General features: G+C 44.5%; 1 protein-coding gene and 1 pseudogene across 2 annotated transcripts in view; both read right to left on the reverse strand.

Annotated features, from left to right (window-relative positions):
- Positions 1-15,899, reverse strand: part of EFCC1 (EF-hand and coiled-coil domain containing 1) — a 52,053-nt gene that overhangs the window by 23,501 nt on the left and 12,653 nt on the right. The window lies entirely within an intron of this gene.
- On the reverse strand, positions 1,652-2,133 carry LOC128591453 (transformer-2 protein homolog alpha-like; annotated as a pseudogene).

A 15,899-nucleotide genomic window follows, 5' to 3' on the forward strand; every position in this document is an offset into this window, starting at 1 on the left:
GTTTGGCAATTCCCTGAGAGGCCTGGGCATTGTGTGGGCCACTGGACAGCAGTGCGGAAATAGTGACTTGTGTGGAAGCTGGGAGGCGTGGGAAAAGAGGATACACAGTAGCGGGAGACGTGCCAGGATGGTGAGCAGCGGGTGATCTTTTCTGACTTGGTGGCTCACTGGAGGGGTTCAGGCTCCATCCCCTTGTGTTTGTGAGATGGAACTGCCTAGGCATATCTATTATAGGGCCGCTGGAGACTCTTTGAACTCTCTCTGTTGATCAGTGATTGTACTTCCCTGGACAATCTGATTAGAACTCTTGACTTGGGCTGTCCACCTGGGGATCCTCTGAGGTTGAGAGGTGGTTGTTTTGTAGTGGGAAAGGACTGATTCTCCTCCTCCACCTGTCACTGGTGGGGGGTGGGGTGCCATAGTTGCTTGTATCTCTCCCTAGCTGAGATTTCTGTCTAATACCACGACTCTTTAGGATAGGGTAGAGGCTGGCTGACCTCAAGACAGAGCCAGCTTGCGCTATTTCACCAAATAGGTCCTTAGAGTCTCTGGCTGCAGCTCTGAAAGGGATCTTTGTAAGGTTGTAGAGGAAAAGCCACAACCACAAGCCCTAGCTCATTGGTAAAGGGCTGGTTAACTCCACTTCCTGGGGCCTCCAATCCAATCTCACCCTATCAGTTTTAATTGTCAAATTACAGAAAATACTCATGGGGAAGAACCAGCGGAAGAACTCTGGCAACATGAATAATCAGAGTAGATCAACTCCCCCAAGGAATGACAAAGGAGATACAACAGAAAATACCATTCATAGACCAATGGCTGAATTGTTGGAAATAGAATTCAGAATATGGATGGCAAATGAGATGAATAGAATGGAGAAAAAGACGGAAATAGAAATCCAAAGAGTAGTTCAAAAGTTGTCTCAAGAAATTAATGAATTCAAAGACAAAGTCACCAAGGATATGGACATAATGAGAAAAGATATAGCAGATATCAAGGAGGTGAAAAAGTATTCGAGGAACTTCAAAATACAGTAGAATCCCTCAGTTGTCCAGGCAGAAGAAAATATCTCAGAAACTGAAGATAAGACTTTTGAATGATCTGAAGCATTAAAGAGGCAGAAAAATGGAAAACAAGAACAGAACATTCCCTGAGAGAGTTGTGGGATCATTCCAAAATCAAACATCCAACTTATAGGACTTCTTGAAGGAGGAGAGGATAGTCGTAAAGGCACAGATGCTCTACTCCAAGATATTATGGAGAATTTCCCAAGCATTACAAGAGATACAGATATTCAGATAGTAGATAGTTTCAGAACCCCAGCAAGACGCAATCCAAATAAAGCATCTCCTAGACACATGGTAATTAACTTTCCCAAAGTAATTTTTTTTTTGACATTGGGATTCCTTTTTTACTCAAGATGTTTAACTACTCAAAATGACAACAATTATATCTTTAAGAGTATAATAAAAAGGGTGGAAAATAGCAACACAAGTGAAAGTATAGATGATAAATAAACCAAAGATTTTTTTAAGGGCTCTTTTTAAGGAATAGGAAGTATTGAAAGCATAGGAAAATCCAGAATTACACGAAAAAAGACAAAAAAGAAAATACAGAGAAAAAAATGTTCTTAACTGCAACCATTCCATTGTCAATAGCACCTTGGACTGTAGGAATGAGATCTTGATTGTGATCTGTATTTCCTATAGTCAGGAGAAAATGATCTTCTTCTGCACTGGTAATCATAGTCTTCATATCTCTCATACTCATGATTATGTCGTCTGTCATAGTAAGAATCCCAATGTCTGCCACCACCTCTAATGCTGCCGCCATCTCCACCATCACCACTGCCACCACTATGACTTGGTCTGCCCATGTAGACGCCAGGTGTAGGTGTATTCACTCTCTTAGTGATAGAATAATCCACATGAATTCTTATGCCATCCAGCTCCATTCCATTTACCCTTTCCATAGCCTCTTTTGAATCGCTAGTTTCTCAAAGTACACAAAAGCAAATCCTCGAGATCATCCAGTTCACTGATCATAAACCACACTGACACCACTCAATGGTCCATATTAAGAAAATGCTTCACAAAGATCTCTCTCTGTTGTATACAAACTGAGGCCAAACATGTTCTATCACTGAGTTTCACCTTGGGTTACTTATAATAGAATTTAGACAATTATACTTCCTTTCCTCAAGTTCTTTTCAGTTTTGCCTTCAAAGTTGTTCTCTACATCACTTATGTCAGCCAGGTGCTCCCCCAGAACTAAATAAGAGCTGAGTCTTGGTGTGAGGGCTGATGGCCTAATCAACCTGCTGATTGGACCATAGGGAAGAGAAAAGAGTCGGCAACAATGGCTGCTCGACTTCACTCCCACTCAGTTGCAGGCTCTGGCAAAATGGCCAACTTTGCCAAAGTTAATATGAAGAAGAAAATCCTGCAAGCAGCCAGACATAAGAAAAGCATTAGCTACAAAAGGAAGAAATATTAGAATGACTACAGGGTGGCACCCGTATCTCAATGGGTAGGGTGCTGGCCACATACACTGAGGCTGGTGGGTTCACACCTGGCCCAGGACAACTAAAACAATAACAACTGCAACAAAAAAAATAGCTAGGCTTGTGGTGGGTACCTGTAGCACCAGCTACTTGGGAGGCTGAGGCAAGAGAATTGTTTCAGCCCAAGAGTTTGAGGTTGCTGTGAGCTATGATGCCATGGCACTCTACTAGGGTGACAGCTTGAGACTCTGTGTCAAAAATAAATAAATAAATAAAAGAATGACTACAGATCTTTCAGTCCAAACTTTTTAAGCCAGAAGAGGATGGTCAACAACCTTCAATCTTCTAAAACAAAACAACTTTCATCCCAGGATCCTGTATCCAGCTAAACTGAGTTTCATTTGTGATACAGAAATCAAATACTTTACTGACATACATGTATTGAGGAAATTTGCCATAACTAAACCAGCTCTCCAGAAAATACTCAGACTCATTTTCCATAATGACCAGCATAATAGTCTACCATCAAAGTAAACTCATCCAGAATTTATTGAACAAAACATAACTTCCACAAGGGTGAAAAGATTAAAGATATGCACTAGACCTTTGAAAAACATGACAGCTAAAATACTACCATCCCTATCAATTCTCTTAATTAATGTGAATGGTTTAAATTGTCTTCTAAAGAGGCACAGGTTGGCTGACTGGATACAAAACTCAAGTCAGGTATCTGTTGCCTACAAGAGACTCACCTTACCTTAAAGGATAAAAAAAGACTCAGGGTGAAGAGATGGACATCTATAATACAGGCAAATGGCAATCAGAAAAAAAGCAGGGGATGCAATTTTATTTGTAGATACAATAGTATTTAAACCAACAAAGATAAGGATGGACACTACATATTTGTCAAGGGAAACACTCAACATGAAGAGATTTCAATAATTAACATTTATGTGCCCTACCTGAATGCTTCTCAATTTATAAAGCAAACCCTAATGGATACGAACAATTTGATATCTTCCTTCACTATAATAGTTGGAGATTTTAACATACCTTTGTCAATTCTGGATAGATCTTCCAAGAAGAAACTAAAGAAAGAAATAATGGACTTAAACTTGACCCTAGAACAAAAGGACTTAACAGACATCTACAGAACATTTCATCCTAATAAAATTGAATATATATTTTTCTCATCAGCCCCCCTGACCATCCTCCAAAATTGATCATATCTTAGGACACAAGTCTAACCTCAACATATTTAAAAGAATAGATATTATTCCTTGAAAAGAAAAAAAAAGAAATTATTCCTTGTATCTTCTCAGAACATCACAGAATAAAAGTTGAACTGAATAGCAATAGAAATCTTCATACTCAAACAAATTCATGGAAACTAAATAACCTTAGGCTGAATGATACCTGTGTCAAAGACAAGATGAAGAAGGAAATCATCAAATTTTTGGAACAAAGTGAAGACAGAAATTATCAAAACCTGTGGGATATTGCAAAGGCAGTCCTAAGAGGGAAATTTCTAGCATTAGAAGCCTTCATCAAGAAAACAGAGGAAGTCAACAACCTAATGGGTCATCTTAAGCTGGAAAAGGAAGAACAATCCAACCCCAAACCCAGCAGAAGAAAAAAAAAATAACCAAAATTAGAGCAGAATTAAATGAAATTGAAAACAAAAGAATCATTCAGAAGATCAACGAAACAAAAAGTTGGTTCTTTGAAAAGATTAATAAAATTTATAAACCTTTGGCTAGCCTAACCAGAAACAGAATAGTAAAATCTCTAATAACATCAATTAGAAAAAATAAAGGATAAATAACAACAGATATAACATAAATTCAAAAAAATCCTCAACGATTACTACAAAAAACTCTATTCTCAGAAATACGAAAATCTGGAGGAAATGGACCAATACCTGGAAGCATGCCACCTTCCTAGACTCAACCAGAAAGAATTAGAAATTTTGAATAGACCTATATCAAGCACTGAAATAGCAGCTACTATATAAAATCTCCCCAAAAAAGAAAAGTCTGGAACCAGACAGCTTCACATCAGAATTCAACCAAACCTTCAAAGAGGAACTAGTACCTATATTACATAACCTTTTCCAAAACATACAAAAAGAAGGAATCCTCCCCAACACATTCTATGAAGCAAATGTCACCTTGATCCCCAAATAAGGAAAGGACCCAACAAAGAAAGAAAACTACAGACCAATATGATTAATGAATATTGATGCAATAATATTCAATAAGATCCTAGCAAACAGAATTCAATGACACATTAAAGAAATTATACACCATGATCAAGTTGGTTTTATCCCAAGGATACAAGGTTGGTTCAACATACATAAATCTATAAATATAATACACCACATAAATAAAATAAAAAACAAAGACCATACGATTCTATCATTGATGAAGAAAAAGCTTTTGATAATATCCAGGATGCTTTCATGATCACAACACTTAAGAAAATAGGCTTAGATGGGACATTTCTTAAACTAATAAAGGCCATCTACAGCAAACCCACAGCCAATATCATATTCAATGGAGTAAAATGGAAAACATTTATACTCAAGTCTGGAACTAAACAAGGATGCCCATTGTCACTACTGCTATTCAACATAGTAATGGAAGCCATCACAGTCAAGCAAGAGAAGGGGACAAAGGGTATTCAAATGGGGTCAGAAGAGGTCAAACTCTAACTCTTCACAGATGACAAGATACCTGGGTTTTATATCTGGGAAACTCCAGAGACTCAACTACAAAGCTCTTAGAAGTGATCAAGGAATACAGCATTGTCTCAGGACACAAAATCAATACTTACAAATCAGTAGCTTTTATATATGCCAACAATAGTCAAGCTGAAAATATAATCAAGGACTCTATTCCATTTAAAGTAGTGCCAAAGAAGATGAAATACTTGGGAATTTATCTAACAAAGGACGTTCAAGATCTCTATAATAAGAATTGTGAAACCCTGAGAAAAGAAATAGGTGAAGATGTTAACAAATGGAAAAACATACCATCAGAATCAATATTGTTAAAATGTCCATACTACCCAAAGTGGTCTACAGATTTAATGCAATCCATATTAAAGCACGAATGTCATACTTTAAAGAACTTGAAAAAAATAGTACTTCATTTTATATGGAATCAGAAAAAAACCTCGAATAGCCAATATATTACTTAGAAATAAAAACAAATCAGGAGGCATCACATTACCAGACTTCAGGTTATACTACAAATCTATAGTGATCAAAACAGCATGGTACTGGCACAAAAATAGAGATGTAGATATATGGAACAGAATAAAGAACATAGAGATGAACACAGCCACATATCGTCATTTGATCTTTGATAAGCCTATCAAAGAAAAAAAACATACACTGGGGAAAAGATTCCCTATTTAGCAAATGGCGCTGGGTGAACTGGCTGGTGACCTGTAGAAGAATGAAACTGGACCCACACCTTTCACCACTAGCAAAAATTGATTCTCACTGTATAAAAGATTTACACTTAAGACAAGAAACTAAAAATACTACAGAAGAGTGCAGGGAAAACACTTGAAGATATTGGCCTGGGAAAATATTTAATGGGGAGTACTGCTGTGGCAATTGAAGTAACACCAGAAATATATTACTGGGATCTGATCAAGCTAAAAAGCTTCAGCACAGCTAAGGGCCCTGCAAGTAAAGCAAACAGACTTCAGGATGGGAGAACATTTTTTCAGGTTTTGATTCCAACAAAGGTCTGATAACTAGAATCTACAGAGAACTCAAATTTAGTCAACAAGAAAAGAACAAACAACCCCATTTCTTTGTGGGCAAGAGACTTGAACAGAAATTTCTCTGAAGATGACAGGTAAATGGCTAACAAACACATGAGAAGATGCTCATGATCTTTAATCATCAGAGACATGCAAATCATAACACTTTGAGATATCACTTAACTCCAGTAATATTAGCCCACATCACAAAATCTAAAAACTACAGATGTTGGCGTGGATATAGAGAGAAGGGAACACTTCTACACTGTTGGTGGGATTGCAAACTAATACAGCCTTTATGGAAAGAAGTGTGGAGGATTCTCAAGGAAGTGAAAGTTGACCTACCATTAGGTCCTGCAATTCCATTACTAGGTATCTACCCAGATGAACAAAAATCATTTTACAACAAAGACATTTGTACCAGAATGTTTATTGCAGTCCAATTCATAATTGCCAAGTCATGGAAGCAGCCCAAATGGCCATTGACCCATGAATGGATTAACAAATTGTGGTATATGTACACCATGGAATACTATGCAGCCATAAAAAGATGGAGACTTCACATCTTTTATGTTTACCTGGATGGAGCTGGAACACATTCTTCTTAGTAAGGTATCTCAAGAATGGGGGAAAAAGTATCCAATGTACTCAATACTATTATGTTGCAGTTTGGCCGGGGCTGGGTTTGAACCCGCCACCCTCCGCATATGGGGCCGGCGCCCCACTCACTGAGCCACAGGCGCCGCCCCTCAATACTATTATGAAACCAATATATAATCACTTAACATTCATACAAATGATAAAACACAAATATAGTCCAGAAAGAAGGAGGGAAGAGGAGGGAGAGAGGAGGGGAGGGAGAGGGCAAGTGGAGGGAGGGTATTTGGTGGTATCTCACCTAATGTGCACAATGCAAGGGTACAGTCAGTATAACTAAGTGTATATTATAAATGTCTTACCACAAAGAATAAGTGAGGTGATGGTTATGTTAATTAGTTTGATTTAAGCATCTCACATTGTATATCAAATCATTACATTTTATCCCGCAAATGTATAAAGTTATGATTTAATAAAATTAAGTTAAAAATAAAATAAAAATAAGGTATAAGAAACAGTGATTTATATTTAAAAAAAAGAAAGAAAGAAACCAGAGGCTCCGTGCCTGTGGCTCAAGCGGCTAAGGCGCTGGACACATACACCTGAGCTGGTGGGTTTGAATTCAGCCTGGGCCCACTAAACAACAATGGTTGCAACCAAAAAATAGCCAGTGTTGTGGCAGGCATCTGTAGTCCCAGCTACTTGGGAGATGGAGGCAGGAGAATCACTTGAGCCCAAGAGTTGGAGGTTGCTGTGAGCTGTGATGCCACAGCACTCTACCCAAGGTGACAGCTTGAGGCTCTGTCTCAAATAAAAAAAAAGAAAGAAAAGAAAGAATAAAGAAACCAAATACAACCTTCTAAACAGTCATAGATAATCTGCACTGTTAGTGCAACTTTCATGATTACACCAGGCACCAAGTGGCCATCTGCTTGCACAGCGATTTGGTTGCTTCCTTTCCTTTACCAGAGATTGGTTTAGGACAAGGCATATGGTGTGATTCTGGCCAATGAGAGGTGGGGGGAGTCTACCAGGAGGACCTCTGGGAAAAAGGAAGTCCAAGGAGGAATAGCAATGGTGTCTGAGGCCATGGCAGTTGTCTTGTGCTTAGAGACACTGGCCTCGGTTCCTGCATTAGAGCTGCCCCTCCTGCCTCAGGCCCTGTGTGAGTCAGGGCACAACCAGAGAAGCAGGACCAGTGGGGGACAGTCACCTCTATCCACGTCCATAGCTGTGGCTCTGTCTCCAGGGCTTTCTTACAAGAAGTGGCCTTTGTGATTGTGGGGCTGATCCGGAGGCTCCAAGTGATAATCTGCTCCCAAGCTCATTTGGGTGTTGGCAGAATCCAGTTTCTTGTGGCTGTGGGGCTGATTCCCCTGTTGCTGGCTGTTTCTAAGTAAGCCTGAGGTGCCCAGAAGGCTGGCACTCATCATACGGCTGCAGCTCTCCAGAGCTGAAGCAATGTCCACAGGCAGAATTTCTTCTCTTTTATACAGGAACCTTGGCCTTGCTCTTAAGGCCATCCCAAATAATCTCCCTCACTTAAAGTCAACTAATTACAAACTTCAGTACATCTACAAAATACCTTCACAGCCTGAGCAGACAACTTGAGCCTGTAACTAAGGGACACTTCAAGGTGTCACATCAAAGCCAAGGGGACATATTAACGGCTATTACACTCCCTGGGTTCAGCTCTTTCTGAAATAGATGGGAAATGTCACTGGGGTTTGTTTCTCTGCTTCCTATCTTCCGAGCTCAGTGCCTTGGCAAGCTTAGGAAGCTGAGGACAGACAGGTCCCCTGGAGCTGGCCAGGCCTGCCAAGGGGCTTTGATTGCCATCCCACAGCCTCTATACTGCACCCACCCTGGGAGGTCTGGGAGGTTCTCACACAGGGGCTTCCTTTGCTACGTGGTGTTTCCTGAGTGAAGAAGCCTCGCAGGAAATGGAGACCAGTGTGTAAAAACAAGAGAACAACAGTAGGAAGAGCTTGGGGGGGGGGTCACGGAGGAAGAGCCGAAAATAAATCATGCAGAGTGGGGGGTATGGGGGTGGGGGACGTTCTGCAGGGATTCTCTGTGATTCCTCCTCTCTCATCCCAACCTTTACATGGGGACCCACCAGTCTTTACTGAGCATGGAGCTGGGGGGGCGGGGGCAGGTGTAACAGGAGTATCTGAGCAGAAGAGGATGCTCATCCCTGGGACCTCCAAGGCCCCATTGGCCTCAGCGGCTGATTTGGTTCCTTAGTCCACCTGATGGGTGAATTATGGAGCCAGCTGCTGTCCTTAGCAACAGAATGGCCCTGACCTCACGAAGCCCACCTTCCCCTAGGGGATGTGGACCTGAACACAGTCATCACAAAGTAACTTAATGATGGCAAAGGCTGTGAGGGTCGATAGGGAGAGGGTCAGATGGAAGCAGGGATCTACTCTGTGAAGTGGATGTGGCCAGACCTGAAGGATGGATGTGGATTAGTCAGGAGCAGGCTTGGGGGCAGTAGAGGGGGTCCTATGTCCAAAGAGCCTGAGGAGGGGGGCTCAAGGAACAGGAGGGAGGCTGTAGTGGAGGACAGGGAGGGGCTGGGTCACTCAGGCCTGTGACAGGCATGGCAATGAGGCCATGGGAGGGTTGTGAGCAGGGAAGGTGACACCTGGGTGTTGAAAATGCACCCTGGCACTGTGAGGCTGGGACACCAGTTAGGAGGCCAGGATGGCTGTCCAGGGGTGGCACTGGGCTGGGTGGGGTAGTGGACCACTGGAGAGAGGAGCAGGTGGGTCTGAGGCATGTGGGGTGAGGCTTGGCAGAACTCAGGGTACACTGGAGGGAGGGTATCCAGGGCTTCCTGCCTGCGTGCCCTCTCTGGGCCCATCCTCATCTAAGGCAGGTTCCAACTCTCTCGCCCGTCCCTCTGCAGGCAGCGCACACAAGCCATGTTTGCTCCCACCTCCAGGGTTTTGCAGACCCTGCCCCAGATCACACAGATCACTGGCTCCATTTCCCTACATACCCCTCAATTCCAATGTCCCCCTTCAGAAAGGCCTCCTGTGAGGGGCTGAATCATGTCCCCCACTTCCTCAGAATGTGACTTTATTTGGACGCAGGACCTGTCAAAAGGGAGATTTTTAGATACAGAAACAGACATGCCCAGAAGGAAGATCCTGTGAGGCAGGAGAAGATGGCCTTTGCAGCCAAGGAGGGCGGCCACAGAGACCCAGCCCCGTGACACCCGAATGTGAACCTCCAGAACCGTAAGATGATAATGTCTGTTATCTAAGCCGATCTGTGGTCCTTACTACAGCAGCCTGAGCTGAATCTCCACTCTCCAGCCTGCTCCAGGAAGGCCTTCCTGGCTGCCCTTCCCTCCCCTTTACCTGTTTATCACTGGTCAGCCGCCTCCCCCACTGGAGCTGACCCACAGGGCAGGGACTGACTTGTCTCATTCACAGTCACCTCCCTCATACACATGCCCAGGAAAAAGAAATCAGCAGAATAAAGAAAAGCCAAGCCCATTGTTATTTCTGACAGAAAATCATGAAGAGATGAAATGAAGAATCTCTGTCTTGCCCCTTGCTGAGTGTCTGACTTTGGGTGGCTCTAGCTTTCTCCAAGTCACCTCTGTCCCTCAGAGCCCCTGTCCCCCAATTCAGAGATGTTTCTGACAATCCATGCACCTGCCTAGTCGTGAAGAAATCACCAGCCTTTCTTGGGCCAGACCCTCCACCAGCTTGGTGGTGATGGCGCCACCACTGTCCACAAGCAGATCACAGTCTAGCAGGGACTGTTGTTCATTGAAGAGTCAATGCCTCCCCTTGGAGCGTGACACAGGCAGGGCCAAGGATGAGTGTGTGACCCAGGTCTGGTCAATTAGAGTGGCAGCGATTGGTCCAGAGTACTCCTATGACCCTGGTCAGCATATTATGGTGATTGGTTCAGGGATGGGCATCGCCCAGGTTAGGAAAATCAGAGTTAACCTTAGGATTTTGTTGGAACAACTGAGAAAGAGAAGATCTTTCTATGGGGGTGATTTTGAGGATAGGAGCTAACCCTGGTAAGGATGCTATTTTGTCACTGCATGGGAAGCAGATCTGAAAGCAGAGGTAAGATATAGAAGGGGAGAGTCCAGTTGTCACTACCTGACTGCCTTGATCCAACTATGCCTGAAGCTATATATTCTTGGGATTTTTTTTTTTTTGCAGTTTTTGGCTGGGACTGGGTTTGAACCCGCCACCTCTGGCATATGGGGCCAGCGCCCTACTCCTTTGAGCCACAGGCACTGCCCTACTCTTGGGATTTTTAGTTGATAAATAAGTGCCCTTCCTTTTCTTTTGGCATAAGGCAGTTTGAGTGGTTTCAATCATTAGCAACTAAGAAGTCTAATACAATATACAATTCCTCTGCCTATGTCTCCTGATGGGTGAGCAGCACATTCTTGTGTGAGAAGCAAGAGCCCATCTCTTTGGATGGGACCACCCTAAACAACGGGAACTGTCAACATGCACCAGGCAGGCTCTCTGACTTTCAGGAAAAGCACCTCACAACATAAAAGACTCCCAATCCTGGGCGGCGCCTGTGGCTCAAGGAGTAGGGCGTTGGTCCCATATGCCGGAGGTGGTGGGTTCAAACCCAGCCTTGGCCAAAAACAAAAAAAAAAAAAAAAAGACTCCTAATCCCTGACTTGGAGGCCCAGACCCCTGCTTTCACTTTACATGGTGCTATGTTACAGCCTTCTTATCTCTTGGAGTTTCACTTTGAAGGGGAAGTTCCTGAGATAGACATTTATTTTTTGTCTGACCTGTGTCTTCCTTCTGTCTTCTAGTAACAGCACCCAGCTTCCTTTGAGGGACTCCAACCCCCAGGCCCACCCACCCCACGGCCCACTTGAGGGTTGAGTGTGTGTCCTGGTCTGGGCCAATGAGAATACTCCAGCCCACTGACCATAGTAATGGCCTAGAGGTGGGGCTGTGATGGTGGGGGTGCAATCAACATTCTTCCCTGGGGATTTCTCAGCAGGTGCTGGAAAGCAGAGTATTGGGTCACAGAATTTGGAAAAGTACCAATTTGGGGTCCCTGCAGAAATGTTCCCAGCCATGTGGAATAGCAATAGAACCATCAGGGTAAAGCAGAGATATGGCGGGAGGGAGAGTGCTGGCGGCACCAGGGTTTAAAGTCTGTCTGAGAAGTGTGCAGCACGAGAATGGTGAGATGATTCTACAGGTGAGAATGCTCCGAGGTGAGATGATCCTACAGGTGAAAATGTGCCCCATAAGTGAGAATGCGCCCCATAGGTGAGATCTTCCCCACAGGTGAGAATTCTTCCCATTGGCTAGATGCTCCTCACTGGTGGGAATGCTACCCACGGGAGAAAATGCTCCTCACAGTTGAGATGCTCCCCACAGGTGAGATGCTCCCCACAGGTGAGAATACTCCTCATAGGTGAGAATGTTCCCCACAGGTGAGAATACTCCCCATAGGTGAGAATGCTCCTCACTAGTGAGAATGCTCCCCACAGGTGAGAATGCTCCTCACTGGTGAGAATGCTCCCCACAGGAGAGAATGTTCCCCACAGGTGAGAATGCTCCTCACAGGTGAGAATGCTCCCCACAGGTGAGAATACTCCCCACAGGTGAGAATGCTCCTCACAGGTGAGAATGCTCCCCACAGGTGAGAATACTCTCCATAGGTGAGGGCCAGCTGATGACAATAACATTTATTGAGGGCTTATTATGTACCAGACACTGTCCTAAATGCTTTTTACATATTCATTTAATTCTTATGCTGTGAGGTAGGCGCTTAAATTAACCTCATTCTCCAGATGAGGAAACTGAGGCAAAATCATTGTGTGAGCCAAGTGGCCAAGAGCTTGGTCAGAGCTTCCCAAAAAGTGTGAAGGCACCAAACATGCAACACACAGAGGTAAGTGAACAAAGCGTGTCATGACAGAGGAGACTGGTTGGTACCTCAGCCACCCTGTGTGGCCATCCCAGCCTGAAAAGGCACAAGCTTATTCCCAACCCACCTTGGGAAGCAGCAGAAAGAGCCACAACTTTCTGCTGGGACTCTGTGCCCCAACTTACTGCATGATCCTGGGCAGATGTGCCCTCTCTGTGGGCTCCCTCCTTCTCTGAAGAACACAGCTGCTGCACATACTGTCTTGTGCAGCCAACAATTCTCTCCCTGTGCAGGCACAGAGCCCCAGCCCTGTGAGGAGCACAGCAGGGCACAGTGTGGGCCTGGCTCTGTCCTCATGGAAATGCAGTTGGGGTGCACATTTGAGCAAGGGCAGCTTTCTGTGGGGACACTCCTGACAGGCCATTTCAACAACCCATGGCTCGTCCATTGTGAGGCTGAACAGGCCACTCTGGCTGTCAGAGGCCTCCCCTTGGCCACTTGGCTCACACAATGCGCTTATGTGAACATCCACTAGTAGATTCCAGGCAGGCTCTGTCTTTCTGAATAGAAAGAATAAATGCCACCCCTTTATTCTGCCTTTAAGGTCACCTCATTGAAGGAACCCTGCTAAGACTCATCATGGAACCCCTGTGAGAGTGGACAAACTCCCACTGTGCCTGAGCCACTGTTAGCCGAGTTCCCCGTGACCTGCAGCTGAAAGTATTCCTAGTTGATAAACCCATCACATCCTCACACAGGTGTGCCCTGACTGCCCACGTGTGACACTTGGCTATAGAGTGTAACCTGTGGACAGCATGGCTAGAGCTGTTAGCACCACAGTAAGAACCCACTGGAACCCTGTAGGATAATATTTAGAAATAAACATATCCTACATCAAGCGCACAAAGTAAATTCAGTGTGAGTTAAAATGACTTGCTTTTCTTCCAGAGGCTTAAGGGACTTGGACCCCCCCTGGGTTACACGCAGAGTTGGCTTCCTTGGAGTTGTAAATTCCTTAAGTCATTTCTCTGAAGCTGTACACCCTGTGAAGCCTGAGATTAAAGGGCATGCCGCCCTTCCTCAGAGATATGGGCCAGAGGGTTGACGTATGTTAACAACATGTTGTCAGAGGTCTATAGTTACTCTGCCCTGAGGAGAAGACACTTGAATGAATGCTTGAAGATATTTTTCCATTAACTCTGTTCCCCTTTGGCTACTTTCTTCTTTATGATTTTGTTTACACACCTGCCCAGAGATTAGTCAGTGTTTAGAAAAAGGTGTTTACTGCAAAAGTGATTATGTTGATGTGGTAACAGGATATTTCCTTTTTAGTTGATTTCAGATAGGTAAATTGAGGTAATGGTGAAACTAATAGGTAATAGATTAAGGGTGTACATGACTAGAAAGATATAAATTGAAACCCCTAAATAAAGATCTTTGCTACACTCCATCTCATCGTATGTAGTCTGTTTCTTGACTTAATAATTACAGGACCGAGTTCACACCCACGGCAAAGCTGCTGTTCGTTCACGTCTCCCGTCACGCAACAAACCCCGTTCAGACGAAGGTGGTGCAGTTTGCTGAAGGCATCTTTGCAAACTCTGGTTACAATTTCAGGGACATACAGCTGGGGGTTAAAGTAATGCCCACTCATAGCTTCTTGTGCCCTCCAGCCTGCTCCTCGGCCTTGCCCCGTGGTCCTTGCTGTCATGAGCCCCTCAGAGTTTGTCCCCATACATGGACCCCAAATAAGATTCCCAAGTCCGTTTCACTTTCCCCACCTCAGAGGTCCCACGCACCATCTGGCTCCTGTTCCTCTCCCATGTCTACACTTGGTTCAGAGGGCTCTGTCGATGTCCGGGGGAAATCCAGGGTGGGTGGCCTGCCCACATCACTGGTCCATCAAGCTTTGTTCTGGGTGCCCCTTGCTGGCTCCTTCCCCCAGAGGAAGGCCCTCATCATCAGCCTGGCTGCTGCACCAGCTTGAGAGACTGTTTCGGCCCATGTGTCCTGAGATTCTATCCCCAGGGAAGCCTCTATCTTGGAATGGAGCATGACAGAGCAGAGGCTACCCTGGCTCCTGGTGAGGCCTCCAGGGGTGGGGCTGGTGGGCCATCCTTTCTCAGGCACTAGAAGGTCCCTCCCACATCAATATCCTGGCCTCTTTCCTCCTCTCCTGCCCAATCTGTCCTCCAAATGCAGCCGGGGGGTCTTTACGAAGCTCAAATCTGACCACCTCACTCCCTGCTTCAAGTCCTGCTCTGTCTCCCCTGTTCTCCAGGGTACAGTGCCTCAGTCTGGCACTCAGGGCTCTCTGTCAGCCCCTCTGGCTGCCTCTTCTGCAAACCCTCCAGCCACGATGAAAAGTCTCTTTCTTTCCAAGAGGTGCCAAGGCCTTTCACACCTCTGAGTCTTTGCACTCACTGAAACCCAAATCTGCAGTGCCTGAGAAAACTCCTACTCATCTTTCAACATTCAGCTCAGATAATGGCATTTCCTCAAGGGAGCCCACGCCCTGTGGCTCTCTGCTACAGCCTTGCTGTATTCTACTGAAACTGCCCATTTGCTCGCTGGTAGTCCCCACCAACAGAGGACTTTCCGGGGGCTGGATTCTCTGTATTAGCAACACCAACCACCATCACGATTAGTAGTTATAGGACATGCCCAGCATGATGGCTACTGAAATAAGAGATAAAGAATAATAATAATAATAATAATAATGATTCATAATCCTAGCACTTTGGGAAACTCAGGTTGCTGGATTGCTTGAGCTCTGGAGTTCGAGCAAGACCCTGTCTCTAAAAAAAAAAAAAAAAACTAGCCAGGCATTGTGGTGGGCACCTGTAGTCCAGCTATTTGGGAGGCTGAGGCAGGAGGATCTTTTGAGCCCAAGAGTTTGAGGTTGCTGTGAGGTATGATACCACAGTACTCTACCAAAGGTGACAAAGTGAGACTCTGTCTCAAAAAAATACTGATTATAACAATTTCCAAAGTTTACTAAGCATTTTCTTTTCTTTTTTTTTTTTTTGTAGAGACAGAGTCTCACTTTATGGCCCTCGGTAGAGTACCGTGGCCTCACACAGCTCACAGCAACCTCCAACTCCTGGGCTTAAGCGATTCTCCTGCCTCAGCC

This window comes from Nycticebus coucang, chromosome 8 (genome assembly GCF_027406575.1).
Source record: "Nycticebus coucang isolate mNycCou1 chromosome 8, mNycCou1.pri, whole genome shotgun sequence".
Lineage (NCBI taxonomy): Eukaryota > Metazoa > Chordata > Mammalia > Primates > Lorisidae > Nycticebus > Nycticebus coucang.